Consider the following 14,261-nt stretch of genomic DNA (forward strand, 5'->3'; position numbering starts at 1 on the left):
TTTCCTGTAATTGTACATATTTGTAAATAACCGAATTGTAACAATGTATCCTCATGCCATACGATATAATATATATATATATATATTCCACATTCATATTGAAAACCGACTTAGTTATGATAATTGGGTAAGGGAACTTCCATTATTGATACATTGAAATTAGTTTGTTGATGGTTATGTCTCGTGATTTCAATATGTTCTAGTCAAGTTGGCAGCAGTGATGAGCCATTAATAAAAAAGAGAGGATAGCCTGACGTGACGAGTATTATACATTCAGTATGTGAGTGTAGTTCAGCTGAAATAAACTTGCAGCCATCTACACCTTACACGGCTGGTAAAAGAACTTAGTAAACGATGCTCCGGTCGACAAATTTCTTTGTTTTGTGACTAAAATATTGTTTAATCGGTTGAAAAGTGACCTGTGTCTAGGGTTATTCATTTTTGTTGTCCATTCACTAGAATTATGATGAAAATTGTCACTAACACTGACATTATGAAAACATTTCATCGACCTATTCCATAAAAGTTGTCCCGTTTCTTCTGATTCTAAAAGTTGTCCAATACGAAAACGATTTTGATAATCCAGCACTGTGTTCGCTCCGTCAGTATTTGTTTACCCGCGCCTTTCCATGTGATCAGTTGCTTTTCTGGTTGCAATGGAAGTATTATTGTTAGACCTAATGTTGGCATTCACGTAGATTCGTGAGTTATACGTTTCATCTTAGTGTATTAATCTTTAATGTCCTGGCTATAAAGTTAAATATTTGAGTTAGGTTATTTTTTTGTTTCAATCAATCAATCACCACTGATCTACATTGCGTGGCACATTCCCTAATGTTTTTTTTACCTACAATTTCCTTCAATAATGGCAAAGAATTTCGAAATTTATTGAACATCTCCCGTGGTATCTTATTCCAATCCCTAAGTCCTCTTCCTATAAAATAATATGTGCCCCGATTTGTTCTCTTGAATTCCAACTTTATCTTCATATTGTGATATTTCCTACTTTTAAAAACACCACTCAAACTTATTCGTCTACTAATGCCATGCCACACCATCTCTCCACTGACAGCTCGGAACATACCACTTAGTCGAGCAGCTCGTCTCCTTACTCCCAAGTCTTCCCAGCCCAAAGTTTACAACATTTCCGTAACACTACTCTTTTGTCGGAAATCACCCAGAACAAATCGAGCTGCTTTCCTTTGGATATTTCCAGTTCTCGAATCAAGTAATCCTGGTGAGGGTCCCATGCACCGGAACCATACTCTAGTTGGGAGATTACCAGAGACTTACAGGTCCTCTCCTTTACATTCTTACTACAACCCCTAAATACCCTCAAAACCATGTGCAGAGATCTGTACCCTTTATTTACAATCCCATTTATATGATTACCCCAATGAAGATCTTTCCTCATATTAATACCTAGGTACTTACAATGATCCCCAAAAGGTACTTTCACCCCATCAACGCAGTAATTAAAAGTGGGAGGACTCTTCCTATTAGTGAAACTGACAACCTGAATTTTGGCCCCTTCTGTCCATCTCACAACATCGTCGAGGTCTTTTTGCAGTTGCTCACAATCTTGTAACGTGTTCATTACTCTATACTGAATATCATCGTCCGCAAAAAGCCTTATCAACTAATCCAGTTCCTTGCTCATATAATTTATACTATTATAAGAAAACATAAAGGTCCAATAATACTGCCTTCTTAATGAGTACAGGATCAGATAAAGCTTCACCTACTAATTCTCCAAGTTCTATTTTCTAGAAATATGGCCACCCAAATATAGCCAAATATAATCTTTTAAAATTGCAATATATTAAGAGAAGGAGTCCACCTTATCAATACATAATTTATTTTGTGATATTTGTAAAATAAATTGTGTATTGATTAGGTAGACTCCTTGTCTTAATATATTGTAACTACCAATACGGACGAAAATTAAGATAATTTCATATGAGTCACTCTTTTGTCTAATCGAATTACACTCATTTTTGCCAGAAGTCTCCCATGATCCACCCTATCAAATGGCTTAGAGAGGTCAATCGCGATACAGTCCATTTGACCTCCAGAATCTAAGATATCTTGCTGGAATCCTACAAGTCGAGCTTCAGTGGAATAACCCTTCCAGAGCAAATTATCATATCTTGGTAAGAATATAATACAGTCGAAACCGTTTATTGCGACATCGCTTATTACGACATATCGTATATAACGGCGTATTTTAATCACATTTCCGGATCAAGTATAACGTCCAATGTTGATTTTTATTTGTTGTTTGGGGATTGCTGACAACAATGGAAAGCTTTTTCCACAAACGCTTGTTTTCAGTAGATTTCAAATCAGTCTGCCTGTTAAACAGTCAAGGCAAGCATCGCTGTGAAGATGTCGCCATAAAAAGGGAAAGAAGAGAAGTCACACATACTATAGTCGTCTGACGAGACGTCGCGTGAGTGAGGGGTAAACATGGTTGCTACGTGTCCGTCTGTCTCAAGTGTTCCGTCCGTGGTGACTCTTGCGAATTGAGGTCTTGATGTGAAGTTTCAAAGTGGCTAACATTTTAAGCAATCTTACGTAAACCGAGCTCGATAGCTGCAGTCGCTTAAGTGCGGTCAGTATCCAGTATTCAGGAGATAGTAGGTTCGAACCCCACTGTCGGCAGCCCTGAAAATGGTTTTCCGTGGTTTGCCATTTTCACACCAGGCAAATACCGGGGCTGTACCTTAATTAAGGCCACGGCCGCTTCCTTGTCGGTGCGACGTAAAGCAACTAGCAAAAAAAAAAAAAAATCTTACGTAATATAAACATATTAAAACTCTGCAGGCATCTACATGATTGTTACGTACCGGTATGCCATACACATATAATTCTTACATAACTACTTAATATTTATATGTTAACATGCTCAGCTTAATGAATCTTACCGCCACTTCACCCCACCAGTCAGTTAACTGGGCACCTGAGTATGTTTTGCGGTCGCACAAGCTTGCATTTCGTCGTTGCCGGGACAAAACATCCTATGTGATAATATTTTGAGAGATATATTGACCCGCACCACATACATTATGAAGAGCGAGAATGCCTTGACAATATTCACACAATACTGCACCTTACCGGCCAAAGTTCTGAACTAAAATATTTCACATAGGAGGTTTTGTCCCGGCAGCGACGATTTGTTTCCTTACTTCTGTTATTCGGAAATAAAATTGGCATCGTATGTACTAGAAAATTAATTTTGGTACCAAGTCCTGAGCATGTTCAGTACAGCACCCAATTCGTTGAGAAACAGTAATTGGAGGTAAACTCTCCAGGCATTCTTGAAATATCTCCCCATAATGCTTCTTGTACACTAAGATTTCTCACAACTTCCTCTACAGACGAAAACATAAGTAATAAGTAAATGAGATAGTTGGATGCGTTAACAATTTTCTTCTAGACTTGTTAGGGCAGAAAACCGAGTGCCTTTTGCCTCCTCAGTTTTTTTTTTTTTTCCTGCTAGTTGCTTTACGTCGCACCGACACAGACAGGTCTTATGGCGACGATGGGACAGGGAAGGGCTAGGAGTGGGAAGGAATCGGCCGTGACCTTAATTAAGGTACAGCCCCAGCATTTGCCTGGTGTGAAAATGGGAAACCACGGAAAACCATTTTCAGGGCTGCCGACAGTGGGGTTCGAACCTACTATCTCCCGAATACTGGATACTGGCCGCACTTAAGCGACTGCAGCTATCGAGCTCGGTCCTCTGAATTGTTTTGCAGAGACCCAATACATGCTGTACAGCCCGTCACTTTGCTTGCAGAAGTTATGAATAACACTCATTTTTGAACTCGTGAGAGGAGCTATTTGTTCATCTTCCCAGCTTGATAATGGTGACTGATCAAAGGTAAGCTTGCTGTAATTTTTTTTTCCTGGGCTGTACTTATGATTTTGGCATTCTCTTTGACAACAGCTTTTGCCATGGCTCTAATCTGACTGAAAGGTGATGTTAAGGGTACTATGACTTGAAGACAGATCTTGACGTGGGATAGCCTTCGACTACTTTAAGAACAGAATGGGATATTCTGGGGGTGAAAAAAAATGCCGTTTTTCATTTGAATGTTTATCGTAACCCGACTTGCAACTCGGTACATAGCAAGTTGTAGGCATATTCACATGCGTTAGTAAATTGAAGCATATGTCAAAGTATACGTCCTACTTCTCTAATGCTTGATCTTTTTCACTTTTTAGTTCTCAAACAGTTAACACCAGATATTTTGCGCTATAAAACTGGAAAACCGAAAAAATCCACACAAACTGTCTACACACTTCAACATTAAGCCAACAAAAAGTGCGCGTATCAACAGCAGTGCTGCAGGTGGCGGAGAACATGTACACCGTGATTGAGAGGGAGTCGTTACACTATTCATTTCTACGTATTCGTTCTGCTATAACCGTAGCCTATTCTTCGGTGTTTGCCTTGTGTGAATAATTCAGCTCCCTTCGTGAAATTTGCTATTATTTGTCGGACTGAAGAGAAACCACGCTGTAATATACACACAGGCAAATATATTACATGTACCTATGCCGTAAGTCGATAAGAATACACAAATGCGAAGTCTTGCAAACCGTACTGAAGTCGTGACAACACAAGGTTAAGGTTGATAACGAAATTTCCTTCCATTTGAACTGAACGGATCTTTATAGAAAAGGTAATATTGCTTTACCTTATCGGAGGAGTTCTTGCAGATTTTTCTTGCTTCTTATACGTCCTAATCCAATTCTATACGTATGTACTGGACGAAATAAGGCCGTAATTAATAAAACGCTACGTTCGTCATTTTACACCAACTATGTTATTAAATGCCACAATTCCGCTTACCTGGTATTACCCAAGCAGATTTACAACCCCACAGAAAAAGAAAATATGCTTTAATTACACCCACAGTCCGACTCGTTGGCTGAACGGTCAGCGTACTGGCCTTCGGTTCAGAGGGTGCCGGGTTCGATTCCAGGCCGGGTCGGGGATTTTAACCTTAATTGGTTAATTCCAATGCCACGGGGGCTGGGTTTATTTGTCTTCATCATCATTCCATCCTCATCACGACGCGCAGGTCGCCTACGGGAGTCAATTAGAAAGACCTGCACCTGGCGAGCCGAACCCGTCCTGGGATATCCCGGCACTAAAAGCCATACGGCATTTCATTTTTTCATTATACCCACAAATATATCACAATACTGCAGTGGCAACACGTAATTCTCGCAAGTGACGAAATAAACCATGACTGTGTATAGTGCCAACGTGCCGGATTAACAGTAACTGTAAGACATCGTATTGGCAAGTAGGGTCCCTAAACGGCATGGTTAGCGACACTGAATCGAATCCAACAGTTAGAAAATAGCTATAAGCCACTTCCCTCAGTGTTAACAGGGGTAGGCCCCTAATAAGAGTAAGATTGTACCCTTAGTGTATAGGTTTACGTGGCAGAAGTACACTGTCCCACTGTCATGGGATAGCGGAGCAGGTGTGTTGTCTGCGCACCACACGCCCCCTGTGCCAACGGCAGTTGTATAGGAGACCTTGTGAGCAGTGGCTGTGCATGTGACAGGTGTAACATGGAACGTCGTCGTGAGCTGACACCGTTCGAACGGGGTACGGTAGTCGGTGCCCGACGGATGCGAGTGCGATTTCGGAAGTGGTGCGGGAATTTGGGTTCACACGATCAACCGTGTCCAGGGTGTATCGTGAATGGTCGAATGCGGGTGTCACCGTCCACAACAGACGAACGACCGGCCGTCCAGCAACCCTCGATTACCGTGACCGGCGACATCTGAGACGGATTGTCAATAGTGACAGACGGGCAACCGTGCAACAAATCACGGCTCAATTGAACACAGGCCGCGCTAGACGCGTCTCCCAGTGGACAATCCGTAGGAACATGGGCTCTATGGGATATGGGAGCCGGCGCCGCACACGGGTGCCACTGTTAACCCAACGTCATCGGGCACAACGACGCGCATTTGTCGCCAATCACCAGGAATGGACACTGGAACAATGGCGTAACGTGATATGGTCGGACGAATCACGATTTCAACTGCACCATACCGATGGGAGGCACCGTGTATGGCGCAGACCATATGAAGCGATGGATCCCGCCTGCCTCGAAGGTGTGGTCCAGGGCGCTGGTGTCTCTGTTATGGCCTGGGATGCATTTTCCTGGTATGGAATGGGCCCCCTAGTTGTTCTGGAAGAGACTTTGAATGGTACGCGGTATGTTGAGCTGCTCGGAGAGCATCTCCACCCATTTTTGGCCTTCCAGCGCCCAGACGGTTCTGCGGTGTTTCAAGATGATAACGCGCCGCCACATCACTCCCACGTCACCCGGGAATGGTTCCAGGAACATGCAGCGGAGGTCCAACGACTGCCATGGCCACCCAGGAGCCCCGATATGAAGCCTATCGAGCATATATGGGATGTCCCGGAACGCAGGCTCCGTGCCATGGATCCTGCACCTACGAACAGACCAGCATTGGCGGCCGCTCTGCAAACGATTTGGTGTCAGCTGCATCCAGAGGACACCAGGAACTTGTCGACTCACTTCCATGGCGTCTCACTGCAGTTCGCAGGGCCAGAGGAGGCCCCACACGCTATTAGGTGACTATCCCATGACATTTGATAAGTCAGTGTATATAATAGGGGTATCACTTGTGCGGTTTAACACTATTCAAACTTTAAACAGTTTTTATTTAATTTTGTTCGATTGTTTTTCAGTGTTGTAATGGAATAAATTATTATAACTGATACTTTGGTGTCGGATACAGAGTTACTGAAAAATGGAACCAATTAAAGTTAAACGCGAGCATTTAAGTGCTGTACAGAAAAGAAAAAAGTGAGAGTTACAAAATCAACAAACAAATTAGTGAAAATAAGTTTGTTTTTCTCCTCCTAGTTTAAATGTTAGTGAAACCGCTACAGATGACACCCCCCTGTTGCAACAGCGCAGATGGTTCGCTTCTAAAGTGATGTAGAAATAGATAGATGTAGTGACAGCAATGGTGAAAGAAAAAAATGATTGTAACAAAGTCGCCATAAATATAATTAGGCCTGTCAATATCGGGGTGTATTGAAATCATCCTGTAGATTACGAGTTCGAGGTAGACAATGAAACAGAAAAGGTCGTTGTTAAGCAAAATCCGTATCAGCGTAATGCTAAACAGGATAGCAGATCCATTTCCATTAATTATTTCGAAAAGTTAACATTGACAGGGCAAAAGAAAAAAAAATGAAGAGAATGGTTGTGTTATTCATCTAAACATGATTTCGTTTATTGTAAATCATGTTGGCTCTTTTGAGGACAGTAATCGTCTACGCATGCGTTGGTTTTGATTCGTGGCATAAGAAATAGCCTACAGAGTTGACGCGGGTATGGATTGAGTCTAAAGAAAAGTGAGAAACAGGTCCCTGAGCGTATTGTGAACGTCATATTAACTCTGGTATTCAATAATCTAGGTTTTCGGTAACAGGGAAGAAATAATTGAAAAATGAAACAGTGGATTATTTTTTAGCAATCATCCAACTGCTGGCATAGTACCAGCCTGTATTACATGATCTCATAAATAAAACAATTCAAAATGAGTGAATAAGTGTTCTCAATCAATCAATGATCCGCATTTAGGGCGGTCGCCCAGGTGGCATTTGTTTCTTAAATATCTTCAACGAACTTAGAAATTTATCGAACGTTTGCCGTGTTAATTTATTCTAGTCCCCAACTCCTCGTCCTATAAATGAATATTTCACCCAATTTGTCCTCTCGAATTCCAACTTTATCCTCGTATTGTCATCCTTCCTATTTTTAAAAGCTCCCCTCAAGCTTATCCTTCTACTAATGTCATTCTACGCCAACTCGCCATTGACAGCTCGAAACATACCACACAGTCGAACATCTCGTCTCCTTACTCCCAAGTCTTCTCAGTCCGAAGTTTGCAACATTTTCGTAACACCACTCCTCAGCGTCCCCTACACTGGAGCCATACTCTAACTGCGGTCTTACCAGAGACTTATACGCCTTCTCCTTTACATCCTTACTACAACCTCTAAACTAACTAAGGCCCGGATGTTTTGACATGTCATATTTTTTTTCCTTTATATAATTTCCATGCAAAATTCAAGTTAAGCACGGTGTTATATACGGCGACTGAAATTATGCAATTTTCACGAGTCATACAAAGTCATATTTTGGTTCTTTTAACGGTTTTATTGTAATTTTCCGGTAATTGTTCATATTATGGTAATATTTCCTCGTGAATATTCTTATTTTTGTTATACTTTTATATTTTTATTCCATTCTGCATACATGCTTGCAGTCGTCTCAAAGACGGGTTTTTCACACTTCCTAATTGTTGTCTATAATTTCTTACAATCATCTTTCTTAGAAGTATATATGTATGTGAATTAGGAGGGTGAACTGTACAGAAAGAGACGGACGCGTAGAAAACGACAGATAGGTGAACCTCAATTGAACTCTAAAGATTTGACGTATTTCAAATATGCCCCAATAACATCGCGCGATATTGAGCGTTACAAGTCAATGTTGCGTGAGAATAGAAGATCGCTCCTATTTGATAACTTTAAAATGTACGTAATTTGCTATTGAAATTTTTTCTGATCGCCCATCAAAATATGGCATTTATTTCATTCTGTGAAGAATCGAAAGTTACCTCTAGATTGAGTAATTAAATAAATTCGAAATATTATAATAAAATTAATATTTTTTACTTATTTATGACACTGAATGTTCAAGATTTTAAAAGTATATTTTCAATATAATGTTAATTAAAACAGCAGCAAGATTTCGAAAATGTGATCAAAAAACTTTCAAGTCATATTCATCGTCATATTTTAATCCATTTTTCGGTCATAAACATCTGGGCCGTACTCGTAACCAGGTGAAGAGATCTGTAACCTTTTTTAACTACCCCGTTAATATGATTACCCCAATGAAGATCATTCCTTATATTAACACCCAGGTATTTACATTGTTCCCCATGAGGTACCATCACCCCCATCAAGAAAGCAATTAAAACTGAAAAGACTTTTCCTCTTTGTGAAACTTACGTCTCGTTTACACTCGTTTACACTCTGCTGTCCAACTCCACTCACAATCCCGTGCACTTGGCATTAAAGCTGCCCCGGCCCTTTGTTTTCTATTATAACAGATACAACATAGGGCATAACTAAAATAGATCATTTGACTCAGATATTTAGTTACGCAAATGATTTAACCGGAAAATTTTGTGATCAGAAAATCAATTACAGCTTGTTATGTTTTCGTGAAATACCTATCAAAGCGCATTAGGAGGAGAGAAGGAAATATTCAGTGCAATAGAAGGAAAGGGCCCCTTATTAAATAAATGACTTAGTCAGTGGTATACAGAGGTGTCAAAACGAAAATTCAACAAATTCAAAATTCAACGCGTAAAGTACATCAAGTACTTAACGATGCTGTATTTGGAATTCAAGAAGTTAGGTCCTTTGATGACACAGTCAGGGTATAAGAAGATGGGAATTTTTGGTGCCTCTTTTTACATTTCCCAACACGCTGGTCTTCAAGATTCCAGTCTATTAAACCCCTGCGTTCTGTTTACGCCGACGATAGGATAGGAAACGGCCAGGAGTGGGAAGGAGAGGAATTCCTCAAGACAGTATTATTGGGCCTTTATGTTTTCTTATATATCCAGTATAAGTGATATGATTAAAGGAGTGGACTCAGAGCTAAGGATTTTTGCGCATGATGTTATTCTGTATAGATTAATAGATAAGTTACAAGATTGTGAGCAACTGCAAAATGACCTCGATAATGTTGTGAGATGGACAGTACTCATTGGTATGATGATAAACGGGGTTAAAAGTCAAGTTGTGCGTTTCACTAATCGGAAAAGTTCTGTCAGTTTTAATTACTGCATTGATGGGTTGAAAATTCTTTTTGGAGGATCATTGCAAGTACCTAGGTGTTAATATACGGAAAGATCTTCATTGGGATAATCATATAAATGGGATTGTAAATAAAGGGTACAGATCTCTGCACATGGTTATGAGGGTGTTCAGGAGTTGTAGTGAGGATGTAAAGGAGAGAGCATTTAAATATATAAAAGACCCCAACTAGAGTATGGTTCCAGTGTATGGGACCCTCACCAGGATTACTTGATTCGAGAACTGGAAAAAATCCCAAGAAAAGCAGCTCGATTTGTTCTGGGTGATTTCCGACAAAAGAGTACCCTTACGAATATTTGCAAAGTTTGGGCTGGGAAGACTTGGGAGAAAGGAGATGAGTTGGTCGAATAAGCGGTATGTTCCGAGCAGTCAGTGGAGAGATTAGTAGACGAAGAACTTTGAGTGGTGTCTTTAAAAGTAGGAAACATCACAATAAGAAGATAAAGTTGGAATTCAAGAGGACAAATTGGGGCAAATATTCGTTTACAGAAAGCGGAGTTAGGGATTGAAATAAGTTACTGAGGGGGATGTTCAATAACTTTCCAATTTCTTTGCAAAAGGGAAACAACAGATAGGACATCCGCCACCTGGGCGACTGCCCTAAATGCTGATTAGTGATTGAGGAAGCAACTGTGGTCTTAAGTGAGCATTTGCCTGGTGTGAAAATGGGAAACCAGAGAAAACCATCTTTAGGGCTCAGTCTAAGTGTTGGTTTGTAAACAATTTTTTGCTAGGGGCTTTACGTCGCACCGACACAGATAGGTCTTATGGCGACGATGGGATAGGAAAGGCCTAGGAGTTGGAAGGAAGCGGCCGTGGCCTTAATTAAGGTACAGCCCCAGCATTTGCCTGGTGTGAAAATGGGAAACCACGGAAAACCATCTTCAGGGCTGCCGATAGTGGGATTCGAACCTACTATCTCCCGGATGCAAGCTCACAGCCGCGCGCCTCTACGCGCACGGCCAACTCGCCCGGTTTGAAAAAAATTAGAGAAATTTGAATTCATTATTCAGGTAGTGTTGCAAAAGAAGATTCTAGAATGGAATAATTTACCCCCCTCTCCCCATGTGGATGGGGGTGGTAGAATAACATCCACGATATCCCCTGTCTGTCGTAAGAGACGACTAAAAGGGTGCCAGGGACTGTCAACTCGGTAGCGTGGGTTAGCGGCCGCGGGGCCCTTAGCTGAGTCCTGCCAGGCTCTTCACCTCCCTTGGCCAACTCGTGTTCCGGCGGTATTAGGTTACGAGACCTCCACGGGTGTAACGAATGTGATAGGGCTCTGTGGTGTAATGGTTAGTGTGGTTTGCTGCTCCCAGCTCGGAGCCCCGGTTTCGATTCCCACTTCAGCCATCCTCGAAGTGGTTTTCCGTGGTTTCCCCACTTCTCCAGGAAAATGCTGGGATGGTACCTAATTTAAGGCCAGGGCAGCATCCTTCCCTCTTCTTAGACTATCCTTTCTAATCTTCGCAACCCCCTCACCCCCACAAGGCCCCTGTTCACCACAGCAGACGAGGTACTGGTCCTCCTTCATAGTTGTATCCCCTGACCCAATGTCTCACGCTCCACGGTACTGCCCTTGAGGCGAGAGATGAGGGATCCCTCGCCAAGTCCCAGGGAATAACCAACCCTGGAGGGTAAAGGGATTAAGAAAGAAAGAATGTATGCAACATATTATCAAAGGGATTATTCACTATTGTAAGATAACCGGCTGTATTCCTGGTTTATCGGCTAAGCTTAGTTTTTCGTGCTTAAAATTGGTATCATTTTGCAGTAACTACGGAATTATAACCTGCCGGGCTGGGTGGCTCAGACGGTTGACGCGCTCGCCTTCTGACCCGTCCGGTGGTATTTGAAGGTGCTCAAATACGTCAGCCTCGTGTCGACAGATTTACTGGCGCGTAAAAAGAAAAGTTCTGGCACTGGTGTCTCCAAAAACCGTGAAACTGCTTAGGCGGACCTAAACCCATTATTATTATTATTATTATTATTATTATTATTATTATTATTATTATTATTATTATTATTATTTACAAGTTGCTTTACGTCGCACCGACAGAGATAAGTATTACGGCGACGATGGGACAGGAAAGGGCGAGAAGTGGGAACGAAGCGGCCGTGCCCTTCACTAAGGTACAACCCCAGCTATGAAAATAGGAAACCACGGAAAACCATATTTTCAGGGCTGCCGACAGTGGGGTTCGAACTCACTATCTCCTGAATACTGGATACCGGCCTCACCTAAGTGACTGCAGCTATCGAGCTCGGTATTACTATTATTAACTATATCCGATACCAAAGGCACAACTTTGTCTAGGTCCTTTTGCAATTACTAAAAGTAATGAACTTCATTCCGGTTCCGTATTGAGTTTAAATATCTAAGATAAAATTCTAAAAGAATTTAATTGTATAAAGTCCATAGAACAACATTTAACAGTCTTCACAGTTTTTAAATATTGCCTCCAGACAACCAATAGTTGGATTAAATACTGTTGGAGCCACACTTACAACTACATTCTTCAAAGTTTGAAACATAGACTTCCATTGCATTTGTTCATTGTATTTTATCTCAAGTTTTTTACGTATCACTGTTTTTTGTATATGTCTTTCTCCTTCATGCTGTTTTAGCTGATTGTGTTGTGACCTCTAGGATAGGTCGGAACACGTCCTATGTAGCTTTTTAGACAGACCATTTGTCAAATGGCAAACGTGTACTGAACATGTGGACTTTTTACAATTACATTCTTTTAGAATTTTATCTTAGACGTCGTTTTGCAGTTGGTCACAATCTTGTATCTACTATCATTGTTTGCTATATTGTGCCTAGGCGCAGAAATGTTAAAACTGCCAGTGTCCATGTTACTTTGCTGTAAGACCTCGCAGATATAGTGCTGTTCTAAGAAAGCCAATAACTTCAGACTGCAATTAATCAAAGCGAAATCATATTACTGTAGGTATTAATAAATGTATTATTTGCCGCCTCAATGTCCAGCTTGGACTACACAAGACAAGTAAAGAACAAGAACTTACCCACACCGTTTCACGTCCTTCTTGCTGCAGCCGCCCAATGGATCTGCGCTCCACGCCGATCATTTGCTTGCTCCTTTGTCCCTCCCCTACCCAACATCCCGCCACTCCCTCCCTGCCCTGCCTGGACTCCAGAATCACGCGACCAACAGCTGAGTTACAGTTGGTTCGTCTGAGTTTCGTAAAGATGTCCCAAGAGAAAATACTTGTAGCTCACGGGTAGGGTTGACACCACATAACGACGTTTCCACTAGAAAACATTGAGATATTTACTATATCGTAATTACTAAGACGATGATTTCGTCATAAATACTTATTTTTATCCCCAACCCCAAAATCTAAGCTCATGATGTCTAAAATCTGTTTCAGTCTATTTGTGAAGTAAATACATGGCCTTTATAGTGCCAATAACTGCCTATTTTGAAGATATTTGCATGTTAAGTGCCTGAAACGACAAATACTCAGTTTTTATCGTATTTTTCTACCGATCTCTACTTTGTTAGTTTCCTTTACCATATAGCCGCTGAAAGCAGGCATTCTTTGCAGGTAGCTACCAAATAGAAGCACTTAAATGTAATTGAAGGACAATAGCGATCTTTTTGTCTTCTGATTCTACTTGGAGCGAGCTGGTCTTGAATCTGCACCCAACACTGACTAACCCCAAGATTTTCGGCGGTCTCACATACAGTTCTTCCAATTTTGAACAGCCACCTTCCGAAATAAAGCAGCAGGAAGAGAGAGGCTGTAGGGTTGCTCATGGAGCTATAGCAGATAGAATCCCGGCTGGAAGTATGCTGCTGTTCTCAAAGGGAAACACGTCACACCACCCCAGCAGAGCTAACTGTCCTCTGACCTCATGTCAAGTGCAAAGGTCATTTTCTCAATTTAAAAATATATTGGCCGACGACAGCAAGAATTTTACTGTTCAAAAATTTGGAACAAGATCTGCTTTTCCACTGTAACATGCGCTGACTGATATTCATTCGAACTGTCCTGATGACATAATAATAATAATAATAATAATAATAATAATAATAATAATAATGATAATGATAATAATAATAATAATAATATCATTATTACTTTTACCTTTCGTGATTTTGGTGACCACCTGTTTCTTGGCGTAAAAGCTTTAACTGAGAAAAAACTGGCATGATTCACAAATGCTGAGTATTTTCAAATGCTAAGGAGATTGTTGGTTTTTTTAGTGCCTGTTTTGGGTATTTTTAGTACCTGTGAATCCTCGCCCTAAAAATTACATTGC

The 14,261-nt window shown here is 41.0% G+C and overlaps 1 protein-coding gene across 1 annotated transcript in view; it reads right to left on the minus strand.

The window, feature by feature from the left end:
• Positions 1-13,086, minus strand: part of SPARC (secreted protein, acidic, cysteine-rich) — a 106,775-nt gene extending 93,689 nt beyond the window's left edge. The window contains exon 1 of the mRNA XM_067154457.2: positions 13,001-13,086. The gene's annotated coding sequence lies outside the window, so the exon portion shown is untranslated. The remainder of the gene's footprint in view (positions 1-13,000) is intronic.
• Between the last annotated feature and the right edge of the window lie 1,175 nt (positions 13,087-14,261).

The sequence above is a fragment of the Anabrus simplex genome, chromosome 10, assembly GCF_040414725.1.
Source record: "Anabrus simplex isolate iqAnaSimp1 chromosome 10, ASM4041472v1, whole genome shotgun sequence".
Lineage (NCBI taxonomy): Eukaryota > Metazoa > Arthropoda > Insecta > Orthoptera > Tettigoniidae > Anabrus > Anabrus simplex.